A 14,882-nucleotide genomic window follows, 5' to 3' on the forward strand; every position below is an offset into this window, starting at 1 on the left:
CAGCCCTAATATATATATATATATATATATATATATATATATATAATAAATAAAAACACTACATACAATACAACATTTAATTGTTTTTATTATACTAACATTCATATTATGTATCATATTAATATTTGTGTATTAATATATTATTTTCTCTTTTTTTTCATTTTATTAAAATACCATTAACAATACACATTAACATTACAGTTAAATAAAATGTGGAGTCAGTAAGATTTTGAAATAATAACTGAATGAATAACTTTTGGGTTTGAGAGTCTTTTTGTTAATTCAGTAAATTAGTTAATTAGTTCATTCAAAATAAAATAAAAGGATGCATAAGCTGCAAATAAACAGCAAACTCAGATAACCAAACCCAGGAATACTAATGTTAATGGGTAGAAACTATGCTCTGATTCTTACTCTGTTACACAATCTCTCACGGGACGGGCAGTGGCGATGTTTCCTTTATTTGTATGAAGCTCCTGACTGTGGATTTATAGAGGCTTTGAAATATATATACAGTGGGTACGGAAAGTATTCAGACCCCCTTCAATTTTTCACTCTTTGTTATATTGCAGCCATTTGCTAAAATCATTTAATAATTTTTTTTCCTCATTAATGTACACACAGCACCCCATATTGACAGAAAAACACAGAATTGTTGACATTTTTGCAGATTTATTAAAAAAGAAAAACTGAAATATCACATGGTCCTAAGTATTCAGACCCTTTGCTGTGACACTCATATATTTAACTCAGGTCTTTCCGTACCCACTGTATGTATATATATATATATACATGAATAAAAACCTCTTACAAAAGAAGTATTGGGACAATTTAAGGAGTATTTAAAAACAGAAATTTTAAGCATATTGTTTTATAAAAACATGTTTTTTTATGTTAAAGTTTTTTTAGCTGTAAAATTCTTCTTGCCATTTTGACGATATTTTACGTTTTAGGCATCACACTTATAGTTAAAGGAAAAAAAAACTCAAATAAATTAAATCTAAACAGAAATACTCAAAAATCAATGTGACAAAATGACATCTAATATAAATAGATACTTTATAATATATTATAATATAAAAATAAAAGCCAATTAAAAAAATTAATAAAACTATAAAAGTATATAAATAATAACTAATTCAACATCATTTGTGTGAAAATTATTTACATCAATTTGAGGCAACATTTCATTTTCAAACTAGAGCATTATTTGATTATTTGTCATTTTTTTTCCTCATTATTTTTATGGTTACTGTAAGTTTTTAGGCATCACAGTATATTGTTTATGTGTTGCGGCTACACTATTGAAAGTATTTTATGTTTATAGATTGGCCCAAATCTCTTCATTATAAGTGCACTGTAACCCAGATTTTTGCTTTTTAAATCAAAATAGATTTTTGTTCTAATCAACAATATTCCACGAGTGCTGTTGATCTGTTTGTCAGTCACAGAATGATTTAAAATGAACACAATGCTCAACACATTCCTCACCTTTGAAACACACACACACTGGTGTAGTTTAGTTGTGTCTCGCTAATCTAAGGTTTTTGTGAAGCGATGTAACCGTACACCAAAGAACAACATGCTGAGCGATGTCGATAAACACTACGACTGTTGGCCTCGCTATCAAAACACTGCTGTCAACATTTGGTTACATGTGAAACAAAAGCAGGTGTTCAGACAGCAATGGGACTGACAACGACAGCATGTGCGAGTGTGCTTTGCTCTGAGAGAGAACAGGTGCTACAGAGCCATTAGTGTGTGTGTGTGTGTGTGTGTGTGTGTGGTTTAGGGTTTGTAGTAACAAGTGTTGCGGAGAGTTTGACTGACTTCATGGCCAAACTGCAGACTAATCCTAATCACAGCTCCAATGCAGCCATCACACACATATACAGCAGCACTAATGCTTACATTTGCCAAAAGGCTGCAAAACAACAGTTTATATAGTGTTATATAGTGTGAGACACACACACACAGAATACAATTACCGGGTATTTGTCAAATGCACATGGTGACGTCTCTGCTGCGTCCTCCGCTGCACTCGCTCGGCTGTATTCACTCCAAATCCTCTGCTGAACAAAAGCTGCTGTGAGAAGGATAAAGAGAAGGAGAGAGAAAGAAGACACGTTATATCTTTTATCTCACGACTACAGGAGTTTGAAGCAACAGGAGTTTGACCCTTGTCACCCAGTAATCCATTAAACACAAAGAATATCAATAATTACACATATTAAATGATGATGATCTAAAAAAAAAAAAAAAAAAGATTTAAAATGAACCTAAAACAATTAAATACTAATTTTGTAAAATGATTTATCAATTTGTGGCATCACTACGACCGTTATTTTGCAACAATCAATTTTCTCCCAAAAGTTATTATATTTTGCTGCCGAGTTATCATCAGCTAAAATTAAGACTATTAAAAATAAAACAAACAAAAAAATTGGGTTAAATTAAATAAGTAAAAGAGAAAATAAATAAATTTTTCTTAAATGAAATAAATCTGAAATTAAAAAGGAATAAATATTAGAAAAAAAAAAACTTACTGAAACAATTTTGACGCACAAAAATTCCTAACTTGATATAAATTATGATAAATTATGAACTAAATCAAACTAACCAAACTAAATAAATACTAATACTTAGAAATATGAGACGTGCTGAAAAAGTAAAATCAGGGTAAATGTCACTTGTGAACAGCATCAGCAGTTTTTATTGCGTGTCAATTCCAATCAAGCTGTAATTCGGTCAAAATATAGGCCTACAGAAAGTGTCAAATTATTATTTAAAGGAACTGTTCACCCAAAAATAAAAAAAGTCTTTCATTATTTACTCACCCTCATGTCAATCCAAAGCTGTATGACTTTTTTCTTCTGTGAAACACAACTAACATTTTGAATAACGAAAAAGAGTTTCTGTTACCATTGACTTCTACTGTATTTACAACATTTCTCAAACTATCTTTTTTATTTTTTTATCAGTTTTGGGTGAACTATTCCTATAAGTATATATAGTTAAAATACATAAAATTACATTTTAATCTGCCATATTATTTGCAATATGATTAAGATGTCAATTTCACCACAAAATGAATGGCGATTCATGATAATTTGATAAAAAAAGACCAAATTCTCTATAAATGCAAGTATAAACATTGCTGTACATTGTTAAAGTACAAAATTCGAATTTAGTTTTTCAGCCATTTTGACAGCCCTAGAAAGAATTCATTGTTACAATGATCTTATCTGAACTTTCTGTTCATAAAAAAAAATTCAGCAAAGGAAAAAAAAAAATTTCCACAAATATTAAGCAGCACAAATTTAAACATTGATAACAATAATAAACCTTTTTAAGCAGCAAATCAGCATATTAGAATGATTTCTAAAGGATCATGTGACACTTGACTGGACTGGAGTACTGATGCTGAAAATTCAGCTTTGCATCACAGGAATAAATTACTAGGGCTGGTCCGAATACCATTTTTTGAGCTTCGAAGCTTCGGTAGTAATCAACACCGAATATTCAAAGCTTCGGAGGGAGGGGGCTGAACATATTCTTCTCTCTAACACCGGCAGGAATCTCTGTGTGTCTGTCTGTCTGTTTGCATTTTTATTATGTCGAGAACCGTTCATCCAAAAGACTTCAAGCGTGGCGCCTGTGTTGCTGCGGACCTAAGGGAGTGCAGTCTCGCATTTTGGTGCAATATGGACACACGACACGTTCAGAATTAATAAACTTTTAATAAACTACAGAACAGCGCGAGCCGGAAGCGGCGCGCCTCACGCGGGCAGGGCTTATATGCTCCGAGAACGGACACTGCACTAGTGATACAAAACACACAGGTCTGTTAAGAGCAATACTTTCAATAAGGTAGCCTAACATTTTCCTAACAAACAAATCACTCCCAAATCAAAAATTAGCAGCACAGTAATTATTGACACCGTATAAGGTAGGCTATTTAAATAAAAGAAGAACGAAAAATAAATGAACGAAGTTCAACGAACTGTAATAAATAAAGAACATGGTAGCATAGACAAATTATTATTCGCAAGTATTTTCCAAGCAAATTAAGGGCGCGTTTTTAACATGTGTAAAATTAGTACCTATAGACAAATATTAGGCTGGGCTACTATATGTTTTTTTATGACTGCCGTATTCGCAAGTATTTTCCAAGCAAATTAAGTGCACGTTTTTATCATGTGTAAAATTACCGATTAACATGGTGGATAAAAGCAGCTCATTTTTTTACACCAACAATATAATATAGGCGTACTACTTACAGAACTCTTGATTTTTCTAACTTGATGTGCTGTTGTGGTAGGCCAGTTTCAAATCGCATATTTGGCACACTGCCTTTGTCTTGTCCTCACTCAATTTAAAGTGCTCCCACACAGCTGAGGTCTTTGGCAGTTTTGTCTTCTCTTCCAGATGAACTGAATCATGACGTTCATGGCGTTCACTCATGGGCGATTCATATTCAAGCGCTAATGAGATCCGTTTCGCGGGGGATGCCAAGTGTTCGAGAAAAAATAAAATAATAATATTCGAATCTCAAAATTGAAAATCGAATGCCAACCCACCAAACGAATATTCGAATATTCTGGTCCAGACCTATAAATTACATTTTAAAATATATTCACACAGAAAACAGTTATTTCAATATTTCACAATATTACTGTTTTCACTGTATTTTGGTCAAATAAATGCAGCCTTCATGAGCATAAGAGACTTCTTTTAAAAACATTAAAAAAAAATTCAACTTTACTGTAGTATATATATATATATATATATATATATATATAGCTAAATTATTTAGCATTATCATTAATTTATTATTAATATACTTATGCATTATTTAAAATGTTTATTCATTTGAATTATTCATTATAATTGCATGCCTGAAAGAGATTAATGTTTAAATACTTTTTGGATTAATTTGAAAAAGCATTTAGGGCACTTATAAGACTGTAGAACTGTTGAAACATAATTCATAAATTAAAGTTACAGTAATCTAACATGCTTTACGTTGTTTAAGTCAATTTTGAGAGGAAATTTGTGGAAAATGAGCAATCTGAAAACCTATTTATTTATGTATTTATTTATTTATTCATTCTATGAAATCTGGCAAAATGCCTTAAGGGAATCTAAGAGTAATATACTTTAGCTTATGTTGCTGACAACATAATCAAATTAGCTAAAATATTTAATGACCGTGAGGAACAGGGGAATTATGAGCTACAAGTAAATCTAGTTAGCTTTCTGTTACCTTGTCTGTTTATGACATGACCTTGTTCGATTAGTCTGTGGATAGATGAACGAGAGCGTAAAGCTGTATTTAAAGACCGTAAATGTAATGTTCAATTGACGGTAAAGATTGTGCATGTTCGTTACCACTGCACGCGTCAGAAGGGCAACACAAATCACCTTCACATGTGTCCGTCTTGCGAGGGAACGTCGGGATGAATATTTGCGTGGTGAGCCTGATGGTGTGACAGGAATGATTAATGTGAGAGATCTCGGAAGGTTGTTGAAAGAGACTGTGGAAAGACGCTCAGAGGCATGAATGAAAGGCGGAATGGAGCGAGGGATAGATCCGGATGAGAAAGAGCGTAGGAGGTGTCGCTGTCTTGTTGCAACCTGCCGGGGAAACAGTGTAACAGAGAACAGACACACTGAGCCTGAAGGAACGAGTTCAAGTAGTTGAACAGCTCAGTTTTTCCCACCTTCATTTACATGTGTTACCCCAAACGTGATCATTAATCTTTCATCTCCCTATAGCTTTTGCTTTTAGTGTAATCTGCTTTGTTGTAACTGGTAGGTGAATCACTTGGAAGGGAATAGAAAACACACTGAATATGTTTTTGCTTTTAAAAACTGTTGAGAGGTAGAGTAGTGGAATTAAAGGCAACACTTTTTAAATTTGAGCACTGCGTGCTATGAGCAAGACAATGCAACAGACATGAGTGTACCAGTCCAACATGTCAGTCTAGTGCAGGTTAATATAGAAAAAGAACTGAAAAACAGAGCAGTTAAACACAAAAACACATTCTGTGTAAACAGCCACTTATGATGCCAAAATAAGTCATACATATTTAGCCTCTGACGTCCAGCTATTTTTGACCAAAAATGTTGTTTTTGTTTGTTTGTTTGGTTTTTTTTAGAATTTTTTACTTCATCTGAATGGGACTTTAAATTAGTAAAGGTTTTGGCACTTGCTGTGGAAAAAAAAATTATAATCATAGATTCAAAAAGGTTAAATGGTCCTGAAAAAAAACACAAAAAAAAAACAGCCAAGCTTGTACTGTTCACAATCAAAAATGATCGCATTAGAAAAGAACGTGAGGTGAATTTCATCAAGTGGAAACATTTGGTACGGCACCCAAACAAAAACTTAGGCCCTGTTTAGTGCGTTTTCGTTTTAAAACGCATAACTTTTGCTACGGTTGCGCCTGTCATTTGCACTACTCCAGCATTTTCTACCCTCGAAAACGGAGACTTTCGAAAGCACTGCAGACCACTTTTTAATTTAAAAACTCCGGGGTTGCATTTCAGTGTAAATGGACCAAAACGGAGACTTTTGAAAACAATGGCGTGGCTGCCCACATTCTCTCTGCGTATTCTTGACGACCGTGTAAACAATAACATCATGCTCATTGTTGTACCCATAGGCCACGTACACACCGAGTGACACATGGAGTGAGTCCCGTAAATTATCGTTCCATGTGTGTACGGAACAGCAGTCACTCCAGCATTTGTAACCATAGCAACATTTTGCCATCTTACGGGAGTGAAGAAGAATTTAGCCATTTGGTATCTACCATGTTTTGGCTAAAGACTCTATTTGTCCGTCGATTTGAACTATACTACCGCTGATAGACGTGCTGCGTTTTGTTTATGCTAGGGAGGCAGCTTTAGAAAGCGCTGTCTTGCAGTGTTGCCATGTCCTCATATTTACAAGCGCTTTTAGGCATGTTGCTTGGTCTTAGCTCATAAATACAGGCACTTTATGGAGTTAATAAAGTGGTCTGTTGCGAATGAGATATATAATTTTTTTGCTGTTATAAAACAAAGCATTTGGGTGTTTCAGTGTTTTTTGTGCTTGTCCCTTTTTGTTGTTTTTTTCTATGAAGATCTGGCAACACTGACACTTTACCGCAGGGCTCATGTGCGCAGCTAGCTCCGTGTAAAAATGTGCTAAGTTAAGATTTCTTTCACTGTTATTTTCTTGCATCTCACATACAGACGAAGATACATTTCTGATGCACGTTTAAATATGTCATTAACAACTAGTTGTTCAGTTCAGTTCCGTACACACTGCGTAGAATTTCTGTAAATGCGGTTGTCACTACCTGTATTTTTCGGGAGTTAATTCGGTTGTCGAATGAGGTTGTCACTCCCGTATTTTAGTGAATTATGTTTGTACAAAACGCGATTAAGGAGTAAAAGGTGAACTGACAACCGAATTTAGCTGCAGTGTGTACGTGGCCATAGATATGTATAGGTAAATTCCCCATTCGACCGCTCCAAGCACTCAGATGCGTCCGCCATCTAAATAATAGGGAATCTACCTATACATATCTATGGTTGTACCTGTATGAATGGTTGTGTAGTGTGGATGGAGATCGTTTCTGAAACGCAGTGAAAACGCCAGTGTAGACAAGGATCGTATTCATTTTAAAACGCCGTTTAAAAACGAAAACACACTAGTGTAAACAGGGCCTTACTGAAAGCTCATTTTTAGATCAACCTCAAATTTGGAGCTCTATACTTGTTTAAATTTATGACTTTGATTTTCTCACAGCTTTAGGGAAAAAAATGTTTTGGAAAAAGTTTATTTCATTTAAAATAGTGTTTTTGTGCATTTTTCAGAATAATAAACCTAAACTTGCAAGAAATGGATCATAACTATTCAATAAATATAATTTAGTACCATAAAATCCCCTGTAAAATACAAAATTTGAAATAAAAACATCACCAAAATAAAATAAAAATAAACTTAAAATAAAACAAAATAAAAATCTGTAATTTCTGACCACCACCAGAGGGTTAATAAAGGAAGGAAAAAAAAGTTTAGGTTGTAACAATTTGTTGTTTTTTAACAAATCAGTTGAGTGAATTATTCAATGACTCATTCATAAAACGTTATGTTTTTATGTTTCTGAAAGGAAATATAAGCTACTTGACTGTAACACAGTGTGTGTATGGTCATTGGGTGTTTGTTAACCCTCTTTTTCCACTTAAGAACAACCACACACACACACACACACACACACACACACAAACTTTGCTCTAAGACCCCTCTGAGCCCTATTCATCCATATTTCATTTGACATTCAAAGGGAAAGAAAAAGAAAACACCCTATGGAATAAGCCTTGAGGGAAAAGATAAGAGGATACCGTTAAAATGGAAAATATGATATTTTGTGGTCCAGCGAGTACGAATTAATAAGAACAAGTGCGTTACTGTACTGTCTCTGTGTAACAATAATAACAATACGTTCATGTAAGCACGTCTCCAACAGAGAACAATGGCAGCTACTCACCAACAAGGAAATATCAACATACTGCAACAGAAAAAAGAAACACAACTGCTGTCTGACACAGCGTCTACACTGGAAGTGAGCGGCGACAAAAGTTCAGTTAAAATAATAATAAATGAAACTGTTCACAACAAAAGCGCCCAATGGTGTGTCCCTCCTACTATGTGAGCCATTGTGTAGGTGTAAAAGTGTGTAATAAATATCACAGTTTTGATCAAGAGACCACCCAATCACACTCCCACCGCTACCGCTAGGATTCACTCGCCTCCATCCCACCAGAACAGAAAGTAAATGCGTTGGTGGAAAGTCCTGGTTTCCTGGAGCAGCTGAGTTGTTCATGCACCAGGTTCCTCGGTTCATAACCCTGCCAGCTCTCGCTACGACTGCACAGAGTACAACCACTGAACAGATTAAATAAAAAGCAGCAGCTCTCAACAACTTTGCTCTCATATAACGATACACAGTTCTCAAACTGTATTTTCATCATATCTGTGAGGATGAGGTGAAGATATCGCTTTAGTTTAAAAAGTAATCAACACAAATTTATAATTTAAATGTATTAATAAAAATGCTTAAGATCTTACAGATTATGCAAAAGGTATGCAAACTTTTTTTTTATTACATTTTTATATGGGGTACATATTTGGTATATCATTCAAAATAAATGAAAAAAAGGTTTATTTATTTTGGGTAAATCTTGTGCTTGCTATTTAAAAAAAATAATACATGTAAAAATTCTAGATATCTATCTATATCTATGTGTGTGTGTGTGTGTGTGTGTAGATAGATATAGTAGTAATTGTTAGTAGTAGTAGTAGTACATTTTTTATAATCATTAAACAATTTTATACAATTTTTACAAAATTTTCATAATTTATATAATAATAATAATAATACATGAAAAGAACTAAATAAGAAACTACTAAAATAAAGTAAAAAAATTAAATGAGTATAAGAAAAAAATTATTGTTGAAATTTGACAGTACAACTAAAATTTCAATACTAAAGTTCTGGCTGTCTCATTTCTTAATTTTCAAATGTTAAACCATCAAGCGTGGTTGAAAACCACAGGGAGCATTTAAAGCTTCTCTTTTGTTGACAAAAGCCAGTTCATAAGCACTTCTCAATACAAGTTTGTGATAATAGTTGGTGCATGTTACATTCCCAAATGCATGTTATAAGCAACCCAAAGAACATGCAGAGATATAGTACACATGGAACAGCATTTACTGCGAACCGAGCTGCTCTGAAAGCACAGTATCACGACCTGCTCATGTGTAAATGCTGTGCTTCTCTCTAAAACATGTGCTGTGCTTCTCTCTGACTAATCACACAGCCCTAAATTTGTAACCCTTTAACAAATGAGTAACTAAGAGTAAGTGCAGCACAACTGAATGGCATTCAAGTCAATGCTAAGATTATTTTGCCACAGGTTCTCTTGCTTAAATGTCATCCAGTCGTGTGTGAATGTGTGATTGAGTGTGTCTTAATTTAGACAGACAGTGAGAAACATGCGCTGTGCCTGCATGCGCCTTGAAGTGAAATCAAATGAGAAACGTTCAGGCTTGAAAAAGTGTGTGCATGAAATGACAATGAAATTCATGCTGCACTGAAGCATCTCACAGGCCTGATTAATATCAGATGGATGAACCAAACAGTTTGTGTATGTCTGCATGTGGCTGTCTGCCTGATGGAAAGCAAACAGTGTCTGCCAGAATTCTGCGGTAATGCGGGTTTAATGGTAAGGATGTTAGGAGAGACAGAAATAGAGCGACAGGTCCAACAGCTACTGCACATGAAACACAACCCTGCCCGCAAATTTGAAGGAAAAGGATGTTGATGCTTGTCCTGAAGAGACAGTAGCGGGTAGCTTGTTTAACAGCAGATCGTGTGTGTGTGTGTGTGTGTGTGTGTGTGTGTGTGTCTGTATAAAAAGAAGGTGAGAAATGGCCAGCCTGTCAGCACTCTAATTATCATCCAAAGAGAGAGAGAGACTATAAAAAGCCAAGTCACAGCACATGCTTTGGCAGAGTGCAGATCAGAAGCAGAGGAATTTTACGAATGGAGTTGAGTGTGATGCTGATGGCTGATGATAGGTCTGCTCTGTGTCTGCATGTGTTTACAGGCCGTCCGGTCCGATTGAGGAGGAGCACAGCCCTTATAGAAAGCATAACAGGTATTGGACGTTCGGCTGGAATCTGAATTGCAATGTGACTTCATTTATGAACTGTAATTACTGCTATTTCATTTTTTATTTAGCCTAACACAATCATACCAAAACTATTTCATCATTAAAACATAGTAACCATCTTCTTATTACAATATAATTAAGTTTTTACAAAAGTTAATATGCACTACTGCATATTGTTTGGAGTCAGTAGTATTTTTAAAATACTTTATAATTATAATTACTAGTCATAACCGTCATATATAATATAATGTATATAATAAAATAATTATAATACTTTTATTCATTAACACACAGATGCATTCAATTGCTGAAATAACAGTAAAGATTTACATTGTTAAAGAAAAAATCTATTTCAAATAAATGTTGTTCTTTCAAACTTTTTACACCTACACAAATATTAAGTGGCATATTGTTTTCAACAATGATAATAAGGGATAAAATACATTTTAAAACATTTAAATAGGAAACAAATATTTCACAATATCACTTTTTACTGTATTTTTCAACAAATCCTTTGTGAACTTGAAAGACCTTCTTCTTCAAAAAAACAAAAAACAAAAAAACATTAACCTCAAACTTTTGAACAGTAGTGTAAATTACACAGTCATCAAACTTAATTAAAATGAATAAAAATTAATTCCGCACAGCACCACAAAAAATAAATAACTACTCATTTTAAAGAATTAAAATAATAAATAAAAATACAGTTTGACGTTTAAGTGTACACCATGTTTAAATGATAGAATTTAAATAAAATACAAACATCTATGGCATTTCAAATAATGATTATTAATTTCATTGAGTTTTTTTTTTACCATATTAAACTGCAGTTGAATGAAGCTTTAAATTTCATTAATTTTTCATTTACTTAAATTTGCAATTACAATTGTGCATCCTTATCTGAAACCATTTAAAATGCATCAAACATTCATAAACTGTAAATTGAATTGGATCTTGGAAGTCCATAAAAAGTCACATTCAGCATCTTAGCGGCTGATGGATCAAAACCTTGCGGGTGAGGCGTTTGAGGGTCACAACTGTCACAACATCTATGAACTGCAGACTGGACAATTTCCCTGTCACATGGACAATGAAAAAAAGAAAAGATGACAGGAACCTGTGCTCGCTGTCCTTCTTTTTTGTGCGATTCAGAAAAGATCAATAACAGCATGTGTGCCGGAGGTTGGCGGTGTCAGCAGTCCAGTAAGTGGGCAGCAGCAGGCAGCGCGTGTGTGTGTGTGTGTGTCCGCTGATTGAAGACTCCCGTGGGACGAGAGCAGCTGACCTGAGCCCAGATCCGCTGCCTGCATGGTTTCTTTCCCCTCTCTCTTCTCTCCTCTTCCACTCCCTCGTCTAGCATGCCTTTAGTTTTTTTTCTGCGCCCTCTCGCATGATTTAATGCACTTGCTCGGCTGAATGCCCCATTCCTGCCTCTCTATGAGCCCGTTTCAGAAGCCAACAGGAAACTGCACAGGAAACAAGGGATTCTGAGAGGAAGCAGCAACTGCTGTGCCGACCGGCAGCATTAGGAAAAGGGTTATAGTCATAATGACTGACACACGGTCATGGCACACATGAGCACACATTCATTCTGTTAAATAACAGAGTTTGTTATCGTGTGTTGGTGTTTATATTTGTGGTTTTGAGTGTGGAGCAGATCAGATATGCAGAAAATCTGTGGCATTAATCAACTGACACCATTACACCACAATTTTCAATCACACCATAGCAAACCACAAACACTCACACTGGGGACCAAACACACACACACACACAAACTATCCTTGTTTATACCACTTTGTGGGGTCCTAATGTCCCCATAATGATAGTAAAAACTAGAGATGCACCGATTGCTATTTTCTTGGCCGATTCCAGTTTCTTTGTTAGTGTGATCTGCCGATACCGATTTTTGCCGATTCCGATTTTCTTTCTAAGAACTATATTTGACAGCACATCCAGTGTTATTTTACATTTGATTACTTTAATTTCTGTAGACTTCATTGTAAAAATTAAATACAGATTAATGCTTACCATTAAAGTTATAAAACGTATTCAGTCAAGAGCAGAAAGTGATTTTCTTTGTCTTCTGTTCTTTGATTAACATGACAGACAGTAGGCTTGCCGCGACAGACGGTGTTGACGGTGATACCGGTGTTAAGCCGCAACACCGGTTATGTCACTTGCCCACCGCGTCACCGACCCCCACAGTCGTTTAGATTTTTTATAGAAATAAAAATAATTTAGTTCAGTAAACGAACAGACACTACAATTAAAAACTGAACGCGGCTGCTCAATGCAGCGTGCCAAACGACAGTCGCATCACACAGATCTTATTTGGTTATATATTACACATGTTTACTTAAGAATTAAAAATGCTGTCCGATTATATAAATTATATATAATATAAACATTCCAGGAAAAAAAAGCCAAAACATGAATTACATACCTTCATTACCAGTAAGTCTCTTAAACCATCTGTTCATTTTATCTTTTTATGAAGGGAAATGCTTCGTTCAGGTTGTAAAATTAAATGCGGTGAGATTCTTAATAATTCATGATGTTATATAATACTTTTTTTTAACCTAGAAGATTGTTTAATAACCTTTTTGAAGATAATGATTTAGTACACCTTTTACTTGACATTTCAGCACATTAAATTTTTTGTGAAATCTGAATTAAGTGAATTGAAACTTCTTGAAAAATGTATCTTAAAGGGGTCATATGATGCGATTTAAATTTTTCCTTTCTCTTTGAAGAGTTACAAGCTCTTGGTGCATAAAGAAGATCTGTAAAGTTGCAAAGACTAAAGTCTCAAATCCAAAGAGATATTCTTTATAAAAGTTAAGTCAACCACGCCTACCTAAAACGGCTCGCTCTAACACACCTCCACATGTCTACGTCACGATGTGGGAAGATTTGCAGCAAAGAAAGAAGGCATAACTTTTATTCTGGCTGTAGTATGAATAAAATAGTTGCCGCCACCATGTCGTGAAGGCGCAGTGTGTTTCGTTAAACTACTTTGTTTGGCCTTCCAAAAGAGGACGATAACCACTTCGTCATGCCTGGAGCTGATCCGTGCTGGTCGCTGAGGGAATACATCAACTTCACGCCGATTTCAAAGTGAAAGTAAAATGCGCACGCCGCTTTTACAAGCTATTTAAAAGCGAAGGAAAGCTAGGAAAAGTGGGAACGCCTCCACCCCCACGGTGATACTGATATTACCGGTGTTGTCACACGTCGATTAACCGGTGGGAAAAGTTCCTCACCGTCACAACCCTAGCATAGAGGAGAAACAATAATGTACAGTATGTGGAAAATAATGTGTTTTTTGAACTTTAAACCGCATAAACACATTTCACCAACTACACAAAATAATGTTCTTTTTAGCAACTTCATATGACCCCTTTAAAATTTCAAAACCATAAGCCAATATGAATAGTCCATTTCTCACAACTTTCATGGTCAATAACAAGTGCATTCATGATAAGTCAATTATGAAAATACATAGTTTTGCACATCTTTATCCATGACCTCTATCCTGTTAAGAAAGGAGTGCATTTCTGAATAATACCTCAAACTATGTCATACTTATTCAAGCGTGCAAAAAAAACAGCAGTATTTAAGGCACTAAATAAAGAGTAATGTGTTTAGAAATCAATACAAAGGTGGTGCAAAGGAAGTCCTGACCCTTCAGATTACTGTGACTGCATTATTGAGTATTGATCCACTGATTTGAAGTTAAGCTTCTTGGATACGTTCGCCATTGCAGCACGTCTCACTTGGCCGTTAAGTGACGTCAGAGTTCAGAGGTTGCACCGCCGGATCGGTTTACAACCTTTATTGAAGCTCCACTCTGCAAGAGTTGTCCAAAAGGGACAGCACTATCCCTCTCAAGAAAGGGTTGGCATATGGACCCCATACTGGCCCTCAGCCTGATAAACCATCATGCTGCTCTGTAAAGCCGTCCAGCAGCTGAGTATGATTAGAAGGAAACCAGTAGAGGCTTCAGCTGAACACATGGCCAGAGGATTGCATGGCCGCATTTTCTGACTAACATCTCAGCAAAACCCAACAAAGCAAAATTGAACCCCATTGACTTTAATTGTATGTGGAAAAAAAATTTAAAAAAATAAATTATATATATATATATA

The 14,882-nt window shown here is 35.1% G+C and overlaps 1 protein-coding gene across 1 annotated transcript in view; it reads right to left on the reverse strand.

Moving 5' to 3' along the window:
* Nucleotides 1-14,882, reverse strand: part of LOC107669141 (ras-specific guanine nucleotide-releasing factor RalGPS1-like) — a 70,765-nt gene that overhangs the window by 27,672 nt on the left and 28,211 nt on the right. The window contains exon 2 of the mRNA XM_016461263.1: nucleotides 1,989-2,086. The gene's annotated coding sequence lies outside the window, so the exon portion shown is untranslated. The remainder of the gene's footprint in view (nucleotides 1-1,988; nucleotides 2,087-14,882) is intronic.

This window comes from Sinocyclocheilus anshuiensis, unplaced genomic scaffold (genome assembly GCF_001515605.1).
Source record: "Sinocyclocheilus anshuiensis isolate Anshui unplaced genomic scaffold, SAMN03320099.WGS_v1.1 scaffold400, whole genome shotgun sequence".
NCBI classification, from domain to species: domain Eukaryota; kingdom Metazoa; phylum Chordata; class Actinopteri; order Cypriniformes; family Cyprinidae; genus Sinocyclocheilus; species Sinocyclocheilus anshuiensis.